This window comes from Alosa pseudoharengus, unplaced genomic scaffold (assembly GCF_046254945.1).
Source record: "Alosa pseudoharengus isolate Yale_2024_CS ecotype anadromous, Long Island Sound unplaced genomic scaffold, YU_APseudo_1.1 YU_APseudo_1.1_scf_3, whole genome shotgun sequence".
NCBI lineage: Eukaryota > Metazoa > Chordata > Actinopteri > Clupeiformes > Clupeidae > Alosa > Alosa pseudoharengus.
In genome coordinates this window covers 19065327-19079975 of record NW_027468718.1, presented here as the reverse complement: position 1 = coordinate 19079975, position 14649 = coordinate 19065327, and positions in this window count along the sequence as shown.

Sequence of the window (14649 nt, the reverse complement as noted above, 5' to 3'; positions counted from 1 at the left end):
CACTGCATGGGGCGTTATGTCCCAGAGGGCCATTACTGTATGTATGGGCTGACCGGTGTCAGTGACAGCCCCAAGGAGCCACGGCTCTCCAGTGTAGCCTCTCACTCGGCTGCATATCTGACCAGATGCCTGGAGAGACCCAGTGACAAGCCTCCTGTCTTTTTTCATGTTTTATCTCTGTATCTCTCTTTCTCTCTCTCTCTCTGTATCTATGTTAGTCGTAGAAACAAAATTGAGCAAACTTCTAGTGACAACATAGTAATGTTCTTTTCAATACTTGTGAGGTCTCGCATGTTAATTGATTTTCCTTTTTACAAAAGCCATGATGAATATTGAATCTTTTGAAGAAATTTGGTGTTATAATAGTGTGTTGTGTAGGGTTGCTGATGGTGAATTGCAGTTTGCACATTTCTTGGAGGATTGACTTGCCCCTTGATTTTATTTATTATTTTTTACTTTTAATGCGACTGTACATTGTGACAAAGTGATCATGTAAATACTTTGTGGCAAGAATGTAATAAAGGGTTTTTGAAAATTAAATTAAATTCTCTGTATCTCTCTAACTCTTTCTTTCTCTTTCTCTTTCTCTTTCACACACACACACACACATTTATGTTATAAATAAATAAAAGACATAGATAAAGGTTGCCCAGTTTCTCTTTCACAGCCTCTTTGGGTGGTTCAACATGTGTGCCAAGCTCCACGCTTACTGCTGGCTAGCCAGCATGACCCATGCTGGGACACAGAGAGAAGCCCACAGATGAACAATTTAATGACTTCCTGACCCTAACTGTGAGGAACACAAACACATCCAACTGTTCATAGTCCAGATTTAGAGGAGGTGGGGAGAATGCAAGCAGAAAGGAGCCAGTCTGAAATGCATGTGGCTCAGCGCCCTAGCGATAGCAGTGGTTAGGAATGTTCTTTCTAAAGAATGTACCAAGCATTCTTAAGAAAGCATGTTTCTTCAATGGTAACGTTAATGATGGTAATTTGCTTAGCAACCAGTGAAAGGTTAGTTTCTGGACATTGACACCAACTGTGTATATGTCAGATCTTGGGTGTACTGCTGTCTTCCTTTTGTTGCTATACTAGGAGGAGAGATGAGGCATTGTGTTGTTGCTATGGGGTGAGGTGTGTTTGGTCTGAAGCCAAAACTGATGTAATTTTGTAACTGTGCAATGGAGTGCCAATCATCATCATACATAGAAATACCCATCAGCAGAACTGGGTCTGGAAAAAGGGAACGGAGAGTAGAACGTGTGAGGTCACGTCGTTCTGATTTATCAATAGATAACTCTAGTGAAACACACACACACACACACACACACACACATCCCATTCATCTCTGCTAACTCTGAACAAAAGCATATACTGTGCATATGTCCATAAACTCAGCGATGCACGCAGATGCTGAACTGGGACACATCATTGTGCGTTTTAGCACGCTGACACATCATTGTGCGATTTAGCACGCTGACAGGCTGGGAACGAACGTTCTGCATGTAGGAGCCTTGAGACCTGCGATCCCTGTGGGGTGAAAGCTGCACAATGAAGCACATTGTGTGTGCTGATTTTATTTTGTACTGCAGTAAAGGTGGTGTGGTGACAAATCTGTGCAGAAGTTTCTGGTTGCATGTGTGTGTGTGCGTGTGTGTGTGTGTATGTGTGTGTGTGTGTGTGTGTATGTTGGAGGGGGGGGGGGGGGGGGGTAAAAGGTATCTCTTTTAATTTGGCTGTTTTGCGTCATCTCTACGAATGCCATAAATCATGGAGATGACACTTCTTTATGAGACCCGCTCTTGCATGTTCTTGTGGTTACCAAAAAGAAAGACAGAGACAGAGAGAGAGAGATGATGGAGAGAGAGAAATAATGGGCTTTTAAGGAGAGAAGAGAGTGGAGTGGAGGAGAGAGAGGATGGGAAATTGGAGTTAACCATGAATAAAAATGAATAAAAGTGGAGAAGATGCAGAGAGAGAGAGATGGGGGAAAAAGAGAGAGGTAGAGAGAGAGAGGGGGGGGGAAAGAGAGAGGTAGAGAGAGGGGGGGGGAGAGAGAGGTAGAGAGAGAGGGGAAAAAAGAGAGAGGTAGAGAGAGAGGGGGGGGAGAGAGAGGTAGAGAGAGAGAGGGGGGAAAGAGAGAGGTAGAGAGAGAGAGGGGGGGAAAGAGAGAGGTAGAGAGAGAGGGGGGGAGAGAGAGGTAGAGAGAGAGGGGAAAAAAGAGAGAGGTAGAGAGAGAGAGCACAGCTGCTGTTGATGTTCCCTTGTGCGTCACTCCATCAGCCCTTCTCACCGGCCCCCGGGCGCAGATTAGGCACTGGCTGCCGCACTTTCACCCTCTAGCTCCTCAAAAAAATAAGCTGTACCTCTCCTAATTACCTGGTCATGGGACCTGCTTAAGGCTCGACACGAAGCACTCATGCTGTTCAGTGACCTTTTTCCACTGGGGGTCGGCAGGCAGAGTGAGGCCAAGGACAGCCCGTTTATAACACATGCAAGGTTAATAACCTGTGACACGCTTTTATTTACACGTAAAGAGTAACCTTACTTTCTCAGTGTATGTTATGGAAACATATGGCAGGAAGTTAGAGAGATAGAGAGAAATCGAGAGAGAGAGAGAGAGAGAGAAAGAGAGAGAGAGCAGGCCTTCTTCCAAGACATAGACACTCTTCTAAATGAGTATGAATGACTTTTCTCGTATGACTCCTTTGTGTCCTCCTGATAACGGATATGAAAAACAGATTAGATTGATTGAATTTTGGAGAAACCCATTTCGCTCACAATGGCAGCTTCTTGGATCCAAAGGCAGATGCAGTGACGGGAAAGACGAGATCCCATTTGCGTCTCCGCTTACTTTTGTTTTGTTCACTCTGGTCCTTTAGTCATGGTGTCCTAATCTGCCATTCTGATCATGTATTCTGTAGATCAACTGTTTTGTTGTTTGAAGTTGATTTTGTTGTTTTGTTGGCCTCTGTTGCCTTGTAGCTTAACAGTACAATGTGCTTCTGTTGCATGGCTTTAGTTGATTGACAAAGTTTGATATCATAATTCTGTGTGACGGTGTGGTTGTGGTTGTCAGGTAAGTTTGTGATGCTCTGTGGGGGTGATGGCTGGGCTGAAGGGGGGGGGGGTCTACTTATTGTGCCGTGGTTCATTGACTCATCGTTGACAGCAGGGTGCGATTTGTGTAAAAACCAGAGGGGGGGATGATTTTGAATAAGTTTGTAAACCCCCCACCCAAAAAATAAATAAAAAAATGAACGAACGATTCATAGCCTAGTAATGTCATGGCTAATAATACCCTATATTGTTTTTGCCACCTTTGTAACATTTTAGTTTTAGTTTACCGTGGTGTATGACTTTAAACAGCGAGTGTGCTTGGTATGATGATCAGCTCCTCTAATGCAGGGTAGGACTACGTTTTGACAAGCATACAAATTCACCTTGTTCTTGCCCCATCTGAAATGACTTCTCTACTTTTGCTGCCTCCATCCTTTCTGTATTTCTTGTGTAAAAAAAACGTTGTATATGATGGCACTGAAGTCTTAGTGAATTGGCTAACAGTGTTAGTTGGTAACCAAATAGCCTACACATTGCGCTACACGCTGCGTAGGCTACGTGCATTCTCTCTCCTGCTGATTTGCGTTCTGCCAAGTGCGTAATATTGCAAAAGTTGAAAAAATAAACGTGTTTATTGTAGCCTACAGAAAATAAATAGCCTATCATACTGTCAGTTAATTGCCTACAGTGCAGTTAAAGGAACACGCCACCCAATGTCAGTAGTAATATATGTTCTTACCTTAACTTTCATGAGTTGAGTCATACCTCTCCCGTGTCCGTACGTGCACTCAAACGCTCTGGTGCGTGGCTGGACTGTGTTAGCATGTTGCTATGCTAGCGGGCTTTGACGGCAACTAAGCGTAGAAGTAATCAAAAACATCCACGTTTTACCGACTTAAATACAGTTGCACGAGTAGTTGATAGAAATGCTACGGCCACGCAACATGAAACGTGGCGATTTTCCAAGCGAATAAACCGGAGAACTACAATGTGTGGCGCAATAGCACTTGGGAGTACTTCGACCTAGCGTAGTAGTATTGTTAACACCTAATTGTAGATCCTATCCACCACAGAGTTTAGAATCCATGCTGGATCGACCCTCAGCCTCTCCCTCCCCTCTGAGCGAGAGAGAGGCACACACACTAGAGATGCGCTGATGGGCTATTATTTCAACCATAACTGCATAGCAAAACTTATCATCCATCAGCCATCCATCAACACCAAAGTTTTTTGACCAATCTTCGAAATGGCACCCGCCCACCATCCGCTGGTTGTTTTAATGTAGGGGGTGATGCAGCGCTGCTGACGTGAGGCTAGGAAGCCCTTGCCTGTTCTAGGAAGACTGATCCAATGCAGCAAATATATTAAAAGGCTAAAGTCGTACATTGGCTATGTTGTAGCCTATCCCTAGAATATCAGCAGCAAACTCAGTCTCTGTCTCGCAAAACAGTCTCCAAATAAAACGCACATCGGCCTGTTGCCTATGCCAGCTTGTGACAATATATCGTCCAAAATGCTTGATTGCATTGCATTCTCCACATTTTTAGCTACATTTTCATGTACCACATCAGCATTTTTGTTCAGTAAATCTTTTGTAAATTGCTTTAAAATGAATTGCGCTGTCTGTCTGAAAAAGACGCGCTCGTGCAGTCAAAATGAATGGGAGTCTTCAGAACAGGCTTTCAGTCACCCTGACATAACAGTGTGTAAAGTAGCCTATAATGTGAATGACTTGTTGCAAAAAATAAAGTACAATAGGCATTAATTAGTAGGCCAGGAGCATGTTGAAATTATGTGGCAAATTGCGTTTTTTATTACAATGATAAAATTGTAAAAGGACGTGACGAAGCTGAGGCAAGCCAGGCAATAGGCCTATAGGCCCGACGGTAATTGTAAAGCAATTTACAAAAGATTCACTGAACAAAAATGCTGATGTGGTACATGAAAATGTAGCTAAAAATGTGGAGAATGCAATGCAATCAAGCATTTTGGACGATATATTTTCACAAGCTGGCAGAAAAGGCAACAGGCCGATGTGCGTTTTATTTGGAGACTGTTTTGCGAGACAGAGACTGAGTTTGCTGCTGATATTCTGGGGATAGGCTACAACATAGCCAATGTACGACTTTAGCCGTTTAATATATTTGCTGCATTAGATCAGTCTTTCTAGAACAGGCAAGGGCTTTCTAGCCTCACGTCAGCAGCGCTGCATCACCCATAGCCTACATTAAAACAACCAGCGGATGGTGGGCGGGTGTGGTTTCGAAAATTGGTCAAAAAACTGGTGCTGATGGATGATAAGTTTTGCTATGCAGTTATGGTTGAAATAATAGCCCATCAGCGCATCTCTAGTGTGTGTGCCTCTCTCTCGCTCAGAGGGGAGGGAGAGGCTGAGGGTCGATCCAGCATGGATTCTAAAATCTGTGGTGGATAGGATCTACAATTAGGTGTTAACAATACTACTACGCTAGGTCGAAGTACTCCCAAGTGCTATTGCGCCACACATTGTAGTTCTCCGGTTTATTCGCTTGGAAAATCGCCACGTTTCATGTTGCGTGGCCGTAGCATTTCTATCAACTACTAGTGCAACTGTATTTAAGTCGGGAAAACGTGGATGTTTCTGATTACTTCTACGCTTAGTTACCGTCAAAGCCCGCTAGCATAGCAACATGCTAACACAGTCCAGCCGCGCACCAGAGCGTTGGAGTGCACGTACCGACACGGGAGAGGTATGACTCAACTCGTGAAAGTTACGGTAAGAACATATATTACTACTGACATTGGGTGGCGTGTTCCTTTAATGAAGCTAGCAAACAAGCGATACTACTAACGGTACAAACAAAACTAGTGATAATGATTACTTACAAATAGTTATACTGACAGATTAAGCAATGGCTCCTTGTGGCTCAACATGTGCCATTGTCGGACGCACAAACAACACGCAAGGCTTGTAGAACCCAATGATGTAATAATTTCCAGTAATGCTTTTTAATTATGGTGTTAAAAATTAGCAACACTATCAGTGCCTGTATGCACAGCTTCTCTGATTGTTCCCCATAAGGTAGGCACACAATGGGTGCCTATGTAGTTCACTGCTTGACCCTTGAGGTGGCATGCTACCAAAACATTGATCAAGTTAATACAATGCGATTGTTTTTTTACATTCTCAAAAAGATATGGTAAACTAACATTGTATTACATTATTGGGAAGTGGTTACATGATCAGGTTTTATTGCTTTTTTTATGGAGTTAAGAAGAAATTTGTATGACATTATTGGGTGTTATTACACTACACCATTATTACAAACTTGAGAAATTATAACCTTATTGATACGACCTCGTAGACAGAGCATGACAAATATATCTGGCTGCATGAGTTTCTTCGGAATTGGGATGTCTGCTGATGTTTGCTTCACTCTTGTAGCATTGACTGTTGTAGCATGACAGCCAGCCCAAATGTCTTCCCTCTTCCTTAATGAGCTCTGGCACGTCAGTGTGTTGCTGGGGAGCCAAGTGGCTGTGGTGTTGCAGAGAGACAGGGCTTGTAACCAAGGAAGAAACATGTGCACCTACAGTATGATGATCACACTTGACAACATTTGAAGACTGGAAGGTAGGCGCTATGTTTCCCGTCCGCCAAAAGGAACATCTGATAGCATTTGGAGACTGGGAGGTATGTTTTCCATCTCCCCAAACAAGAACAACATCTGATAACGTCGGTGACATCTTTCCCCCAAGCAAGCGAGAGCTCAGCCCGGCCCAGCCCAGCCTGGTGACGGTGTGACTGCACCGTCTGCGCCCCTTATTCTCCACACACATCTGCCCCGAGGTGAGAGACTACCTCCTTGGCATCAGCACGAAATATGTGCTGACATGAAGTAATAACTGCAAGGGTGAGCAGAACACCCACACACACACACACACACACACACACACACACACACACAGAGGGCAGCAGCGCTGTTTGTGTTTACTTGTCTTCTGGAGTGTGGATTACTCCCCATTTGTCATGGTGTTTTGGTTTTCACCAACACTGGCACATTTTTACCCAAACACAATTAGTCTTCATAATTACATTACTGAAAGAAATGAGAAAGCAGTAGTTTTCTGTGCAAATCACTGGCAGTGAAAAGTAGAAAACCACAAAAAACATCAGTAAAGCAATACATCTCTGTCACAGACAAAATTAGTAAGACATAAGAAGGACGAGTTCCAGTGGCCCTGATTGCAACATGAAAACACAAAAGTTTTAACCCCCCCCCAGGACAAGGATGATTTACTGGGAGAGCGGGCCAGGCTTTTATGGAATGTGAAGCCAAACGAGGGAGGGGTGTGTGTGTGACGTACGTCTCCTCGGTCTCAACCACTGGCCTCACTGGTTCTCTCTGGTCCTCAGCTTCTCTGTCTCCTTCGCCTGCGACTTCATCGACCATTACTCCTGCCGCTGTGCCCTGACCTTCCCAACTTGATGAGGGTTGAGAAAAGGAGAGTGCAATTCAGGATAACCTCTACGCCCCTGGAGAGAGAGAGAGAGAGAGAGAGAGAGAGAGAGGGATAGGGAAAAAAGAGAAAAGGGATTGTGTAACTGTGGCGAGGAGAGAGGGGAGGGAGGTTTAAGTGCATACTGCTGTTTGGTCTGCAGATTTGATTTGAGAACAGCTCCATCATTGGGGTTATCCAGCAGATATGTCCTGTCTGGGAGGGTGTGTGAGGCGGCCCTGGGCTTCTCTTATTCCTTCCTAACAGCCGTCAGCCCTCTTTCTGGGCCTTGTTCATTACTAAAAGGCTGTAGGTCTCCAAGGGAGGTCTTTGAGGAAAAGTATTCCAAAATACACACACACACACGCATGCACACACATACATTCACGCACGCACGCACGCACACATTTATTTGTACAGTGAGCTAGCACATAGGGTGGCAGCCAGAATATGTATGTGTGTGTGTGTATGTGTGTTGTAAGGAGACGTAGTGAATGTGAGAGAGGCTGACAGAAGACAGAAGGCAGAGACACTGTGTATGAGAGAGAGAGACTGTGTGTGTGTGTGTGTGTGTGTGTTAGAGAGAGAGAGAAACAGAGACACAGAGAGAGAGAGACTGTGTGTGTGTGTGTTAGTGTGAGAGAGAGAGACAGAGAGAAAAACAGAGAGATAGGGAGGCTTACGTCATCATAGCATCCCTCACTGACTTCGAAGCAATCGGCACTGACAATCACTGAAAACACTGTTATACTTGAAGCACGTCCACCGATGCAGTCATGTCTGACACAACAAGCCCGATGATGGCACGCTGTGGCCCGGTATGTCTAATAGAGCCAGACAGCTATGACATCAGCACCCCTTTATCCAACATGCGAACAGCGAGCCGAGTGACAGCCATGCACAAAAGCCCCGAGGAGGAAGGCATTTGCATTAGGATTGCTTCTTGTCCTTCCAGCAGCATCCCAGACCTAGAAGAACAGGGGGAAAATCCAGACTGCAAAAACCCAAATTGATGTGCAGTTACACACACACAAACACACACACACACACACACACACATGCACGTACACTCACACACCTCACACGTACGCACACACACACACACACAAACCCCCCTGACACACACACCCACTACACACACTCACACACACACACACAAGTGCATGTACGGGGACTGAACGTTCCAGGGAGAGATCAGTGTGCGGGGAGCCAGGGAAGTAGAGCAGGGCTGTGTGACGCATTTGGGGCCTGCTGCACTTCCACTCTCCGTCAAGTTTCCGTTCGGCACGGAGCTGTACCCACGGTCCCATGTCCTAGCCCATCCACTAGAGTGGAAGAGGCAGCCAGTGGTGACGCTTGCAGAAGGATGGAGAGACTCACCAGAGAAGTTTTGCAGAGGATGATGACGTGTGCTCGAGAGAATAAACTATAGCAAATATGGCTACTAGTGATGCAGTCAAATTGCTTTCATATTTTACCGGTCAAGTTTCTTGACACACGATGCATGCAGAGGAGCCCCACCTTAGGCAGGCTATGCAGCCTTGAAAACGTGACAAGAAAATGCCATCCATCAAGATCTTCTGTGTCAGTGTTAAATATACTGAAACTAACATTTGTTAAAGGGTTCATCTCCATTGCATTTGTATGCAATCCTTGTGAGGAGCAGCTTACGTATTGTCCCCATGTTGCAACAAGCTGGTAGAGACTAACATGTCGGCAAAGGGTACACTAAAGAATATAATGAGGGAGAATAATTTCTGTTTGTGTGTGTGTGTGTGTGTGTGTGTGTGTGTGTGTGGGGGTTGGGTGGCAAGAGAACAAGAGATAAAAGGAGGGTGGGAATTAGCCTCTCCCCCTCTCCCTCTCTCTCTCCCTCCCTCCCTCCCTCCCAGGGTCAGCTGTTTGCTGAATGACGCACGTTGAGCCCCAGTTAATATTGTACAGGAGGCATTGGCGTCTGACTGAGCATTCCATTAGAGCCCTTTCACGCTGAGTTCACTAAGCAGCTGTGTGCTGATTTGGCCTCTCTTTCTCTCTCTCTCTCTCTCTCCAATCTTTTCCCTTCTTCTCTTTCTTTATCCCCATCTCACTTTCCTTCAGTCTCTCTCTTTCTCTCTTGTTTTTCTTTTGAATCATTAGTCTCCTCTTTCTCTCTGCCTGTGCACAATTCCAAAGCCTTATATATTATAAGGTTATATTACCACTACCCCTGCTACGGATCACTGACTAAATTGTGCCGGGTTCTAGATAACAAGCTAATGATTAGCTTTAGTGAAGAATGAATGTGCAGCTATCTGCATAAGCACAGGGAGAACCACTATCTTTAATACTTAGGTTCGCTTGGTCGCTTGGTGGACTTCGACCATGTGTTCTCTGTAAAACTGTGTCCCCTGACAAACAAATTCTAAAACAGTGATTTGATTTGATTGGCATAGAGTATAAAAATGATTCACTTAGGCCAGTGTAAATAAACTCTGACATTTAGAATTGAATTATGCTTGCCGAGGGGGAACTCCTCAATGTCAGACTGATGTCCACAGACAGATCCATTGAAAGAGTGATACTCTCTTTGGGGATAAAATCTCTCTCTAAACTATATTGATTTTTGGCCTATAAGTCAGGAACTAAGGCCCACATCTTCCTGAGTGATACCCTTGTGACAGAAGGCCCATAGTCACACAAATGTATCAGAGACAGGAAGCCAAGATGATACAAATACAGAACTGAAACATGAACAGGCTAGTTCAAAGATCCACTCAAACTCAAATGTTGCTGAAAAAAAACACAAAGTAATTTTTGTTTGGCGCAACTTTTGTTTTCGGAACATGAAGTTAAAATGAATCAGGGTTTAGGTGACATGTTATGACTTGCACGTATTGTGAGAGGTATTGGTGTCGTTGCATTAATGTGGGCTTTTACCAAAGGAACTAACTGGCATTAGTCACAAGTTGTGTTAGTGAGGTGCTGCCATTGTAGGAATGGGTGTGAAAGGCTTAAGTCACTTAAGGGCTGGAACAAACAGTGATGACATACTGTAGACTAATGCACACCCTAATTTGTTATCATTTCTGAGTTTTGCATCATTTTCAGTGCAGTTCATGGGAGAAAATCAGAGCGCTTTGACAAGTTCGGCAGAGTTAAAAGGATTAAGAGTTTCATATACTGAGCTATTGCATCTAAAAGGGTTCTTAAATATCTCAGAATGATTTACTTAGAAGAGAAATCCCCTTGACTCAACACACTTGTATTGGAAAGTAGGCAAGTATTGGTCAATAACATGAACAAGCACTAGACATGAAACCATACATGAGAAACCTATTGATGTAGGAAACTTTAATAGCTTTCTCAATCAAAACCCTTTTGTTAATCTCTAAACTTCACAACTGCTCTTTTGAAGCTTTTGAAACAGGGACTGCTTGGAGGGAAGAGTTTGTATTTGAAAAGCTTTCTCTTTTTCCCCCTTTCCCAGAAATGCTTTTCATGAATACAGCCAAGATTCAAATGGCTGTTGGAATGCCATCAGAGGACATGGTATTTACTACATGCTGGGGATATCTTGATCTCTGTTCTTGCTCGGTACACACACATACTTACTTCTAATGGACAGGCCATGATCTATTAAGGCTCCCTTTGTTTTTGGCATTATATATGGCATCTTAATTACTCCACCATTCACCTGGGTCTGCTTGTACAATGAAGCTAAGAGATTTCTGAACACATATTATCAATACATTCCAAAAGTGTAGTGAATGAGTATGCTGGGTGATGTATATGCAATGGAGCCATAAATCCTTGAAGTCACATTGAGAAGCTGTCATGCAGTGAAGTAAGTTACAGATGTGACAAGCCAATTTTGACAATGACTAGGCAAGGCAAGGCAGTGACAAGGCAGTCGAGTCTCACGGAGCTCCTCTGAACCAAACATCCAGCAATATTGTGCCCTAGGTGTAAATAAGATGAGCATTTTATGGTCCAGTTAGAGGATGTAGTTTTATTACCATAATTTCCCAACTATTAGCCGCGGCTTATACATTGATTCTGCAAATTTCTTCACCTATGAGGTTAATACACAGGGCCAGTTAATATGGTATTAATATGGTTTTGTTTATTTTAACTTGCATAAAACATTGTCATGCGGCTTATGCGGCTAATACACAGGAAATTACTGTATTTGTCAGTGTTTTAGCACGCTGTGTTCAAACAGTGAAGATCTCAATGGCAGGTGCTAGAGAGGAGGAAGACAGCCTGAACTAGAGATACATAGAAAAGAAAGAGAGAGAGAGAGAGAGAGGTAGAGAGAGTACTGAGTTGAAAAGATACAAATGCATAGTGATCCTAATGTCTCTGCTCACACCACTGCTAGTTCTCTGCCCTGTGTGAGAAAATAAATGGGGGCAACATGGCTCCACAAAAGACTTTGTACCCCGGCCATACCATCAGTCACAACATGACAACTTTCACACAGGTCTTGGCTTGCCTGCTTATTACACCTCCCTAAAGGATATGGAGTCCAGGTGGCAGCCAAAATGTCTTGGCACAGGGCTGATCAGTGGTATGAAAATGGGACCTTCTAGAAACAGAGTGGATGTGAAGCACTCATATCTGCATTGTTCACAGATAGATGCTTAAGAACAGCTTATTCATGGCAATAGGTTTCTTTGCTGTACACTAAATCCATAGTTATACTCTAAGGCAGGGGTCTCAAACTCAAATGAGCTGGGGGCCATTTCGGCCAACGTCATCTGATTGGAGGGCCACGCCAGTGTTAAAGAATAATACAAAAAGAACGGCTATTTCTTTTTTTCAAATACTACACAACACTGCAAAGAGAAAGTGCAAATCTGTGCACCTGTGCTAACAACCTTAGCTTATAAATACAATAATTATAAATATTAATACAAATTATAAAAAACAAAAAGCATAAAAACAGGTATGTGTGTGTTTCACTCCAAATAAAAATATTTTCTTCGCATAACTTATTAAAACCTGCATGGCAAACTTTAGGCACCAGGGTTAAGAAAACAACACCATTGGATTTTGACATCAAAATTTCAAAAGGCTTGAAAGTAGTCTTTGTAAGGCTTGAAAGTACTGTGAATCTTTGAGTATAAAAAAAAGTTTATGAAGGGGTAAATGTATCTAATTTGCCACTGGATGGCAAGCACCTCAAATTATGCACCTTTCAGTAAATACTGGATGTTGAACATATTTGAGCAGGTTTACAGGTTTTGTCATATTACCCACATAACAAATTAACAGGAAAACAGTAGGCCTATGTAAACCAACAATAGTAAACTATTACTAGCCTATAACCACAAACCGTTATTATAGGCCTACAAAGTAGCCTGGTCAAATCGGTTCCTATCATGGGTGACTTTGTTCTTCAGAGCCCTATTTTTACTACGCCTGCTGTCTGTACTACGTCCATTATGGACACTTATCATGACGATTACCACTGCCACCACCAGCTATGTTGGGCAGAGGGTCGAAATAAGCATGGTAGGGCCTATGCTTAGTGGACACCGTCGTATACACGCAAAGACGCAGCTCCATTCACAGACGCACCGTGACTATTACTGTCAATAGACGATCGATCATAATCTCCAAAAGGCAGATATTCTCCTTCAGAATCAGAATCTAGGTGAATAACATAGCCTATCCAAGACTTCATCACACGTGAACGTTTTTTCAACATTTGGTGTAGGTCTATTTTTGCTTCAATTTGTGCAAAACTATGGCCTGCATCCTTCCGCGTCATTACAAACAAATGCACGTCTTCGTGTTTCTCGCGTGTAATACAAGTATTTCCTGAAAACTTTGTGCAGCGAATTTGGCCTTGAATCGAAGCTCTGGATGTCTAGCAACTGGTGGAGGAGAGTACAAATGGGATTTGTCACCGTACTTGGATCTTTTGTCTATTTTAATCAGTGTTGTTGTTTGTCGCAATTAAACAATATCCTTAAGGGCAGAATTACATTATTATTTTGACATTAGGCCGCGGTCCGGATTTGGCCCGCGGCCGGAGTTTGAGACCCCTGCTCTAAGGAGATGCACAGACAAAAAAGTTGTAATTTAACTTTGTGCACATGTGTGTGTGTGCATGTGTATGTGTGTGGCATGATGTTTTCTCCTGCAGGCTTTACATGGTTGCGCTTCATAGCAGAGGGACTTTCCTTGTTTATATTCCTAGAGTGATTTAACTGATGTCTCTCTCTCTCTGTCTCTCTCTCTCTCTCTCTCTCTCTCTCACTCAACCCTTATCAGTGACGAAGCCGCCTTTGTTTTCCTATTTACCAAACATCTGCTGTGTACGTCATCACAAACCATTCGGAATGCATTCAAACCTGGCTGCCTTTGAAGTGCTGTGTTGAGCTGTGCTTCCATTAAGCACTATGTTGTCAGTACTTTCCAAACTCAGCGTGGAGCAGTGTCTCTGATCAGAGTGCTGCCTGACGCTAACGGGGTGTACTGTTAGCCGCTGCACCAACTGACCTTGCCAGATTCAGCACATCTCATCCCTGTCCGCAGCTCAGCTTACAGCAAGAACCACAGTGTGTCCCCGCGCTGAGCAGGAGGGAAGGGGCGGGAGGGGGTGTAGCTGCGGCTCACCCGAAATACTTCACATCTACTCACAAAGCACACACACACACACACACACACATAGACACACACACATACGCACAAACACACACACACACACACACACACACACACACACACACACACACACACACATACACACACACACATATAGACTCACATACGTCTACATAAATCTACACACACACACACACCACACACTTAAAACACACACAAACACACACACACAAACACACACACATGCGCGCATACACGCTCAATCACTCACACTCTATTGCAGGGGCAGACTCACAAATCATCACATCAGCCAGTGGCGATCATTTCACTGGCAAAACAGCCTCATTAACTGAAGCTTGAACATGGCCACCTCCTTCCCCAGCCAGACGCCTGAGAATGATGGATCACCGGCGGCTGCCTATTCCACGGTCCCTGCCCTGCCCTGCCCTGCTCCGCCCTGGTGGACCACCTCAGAGCTCAGCATTCCGATCAATCCTCAAGAAAAAAAAGGAA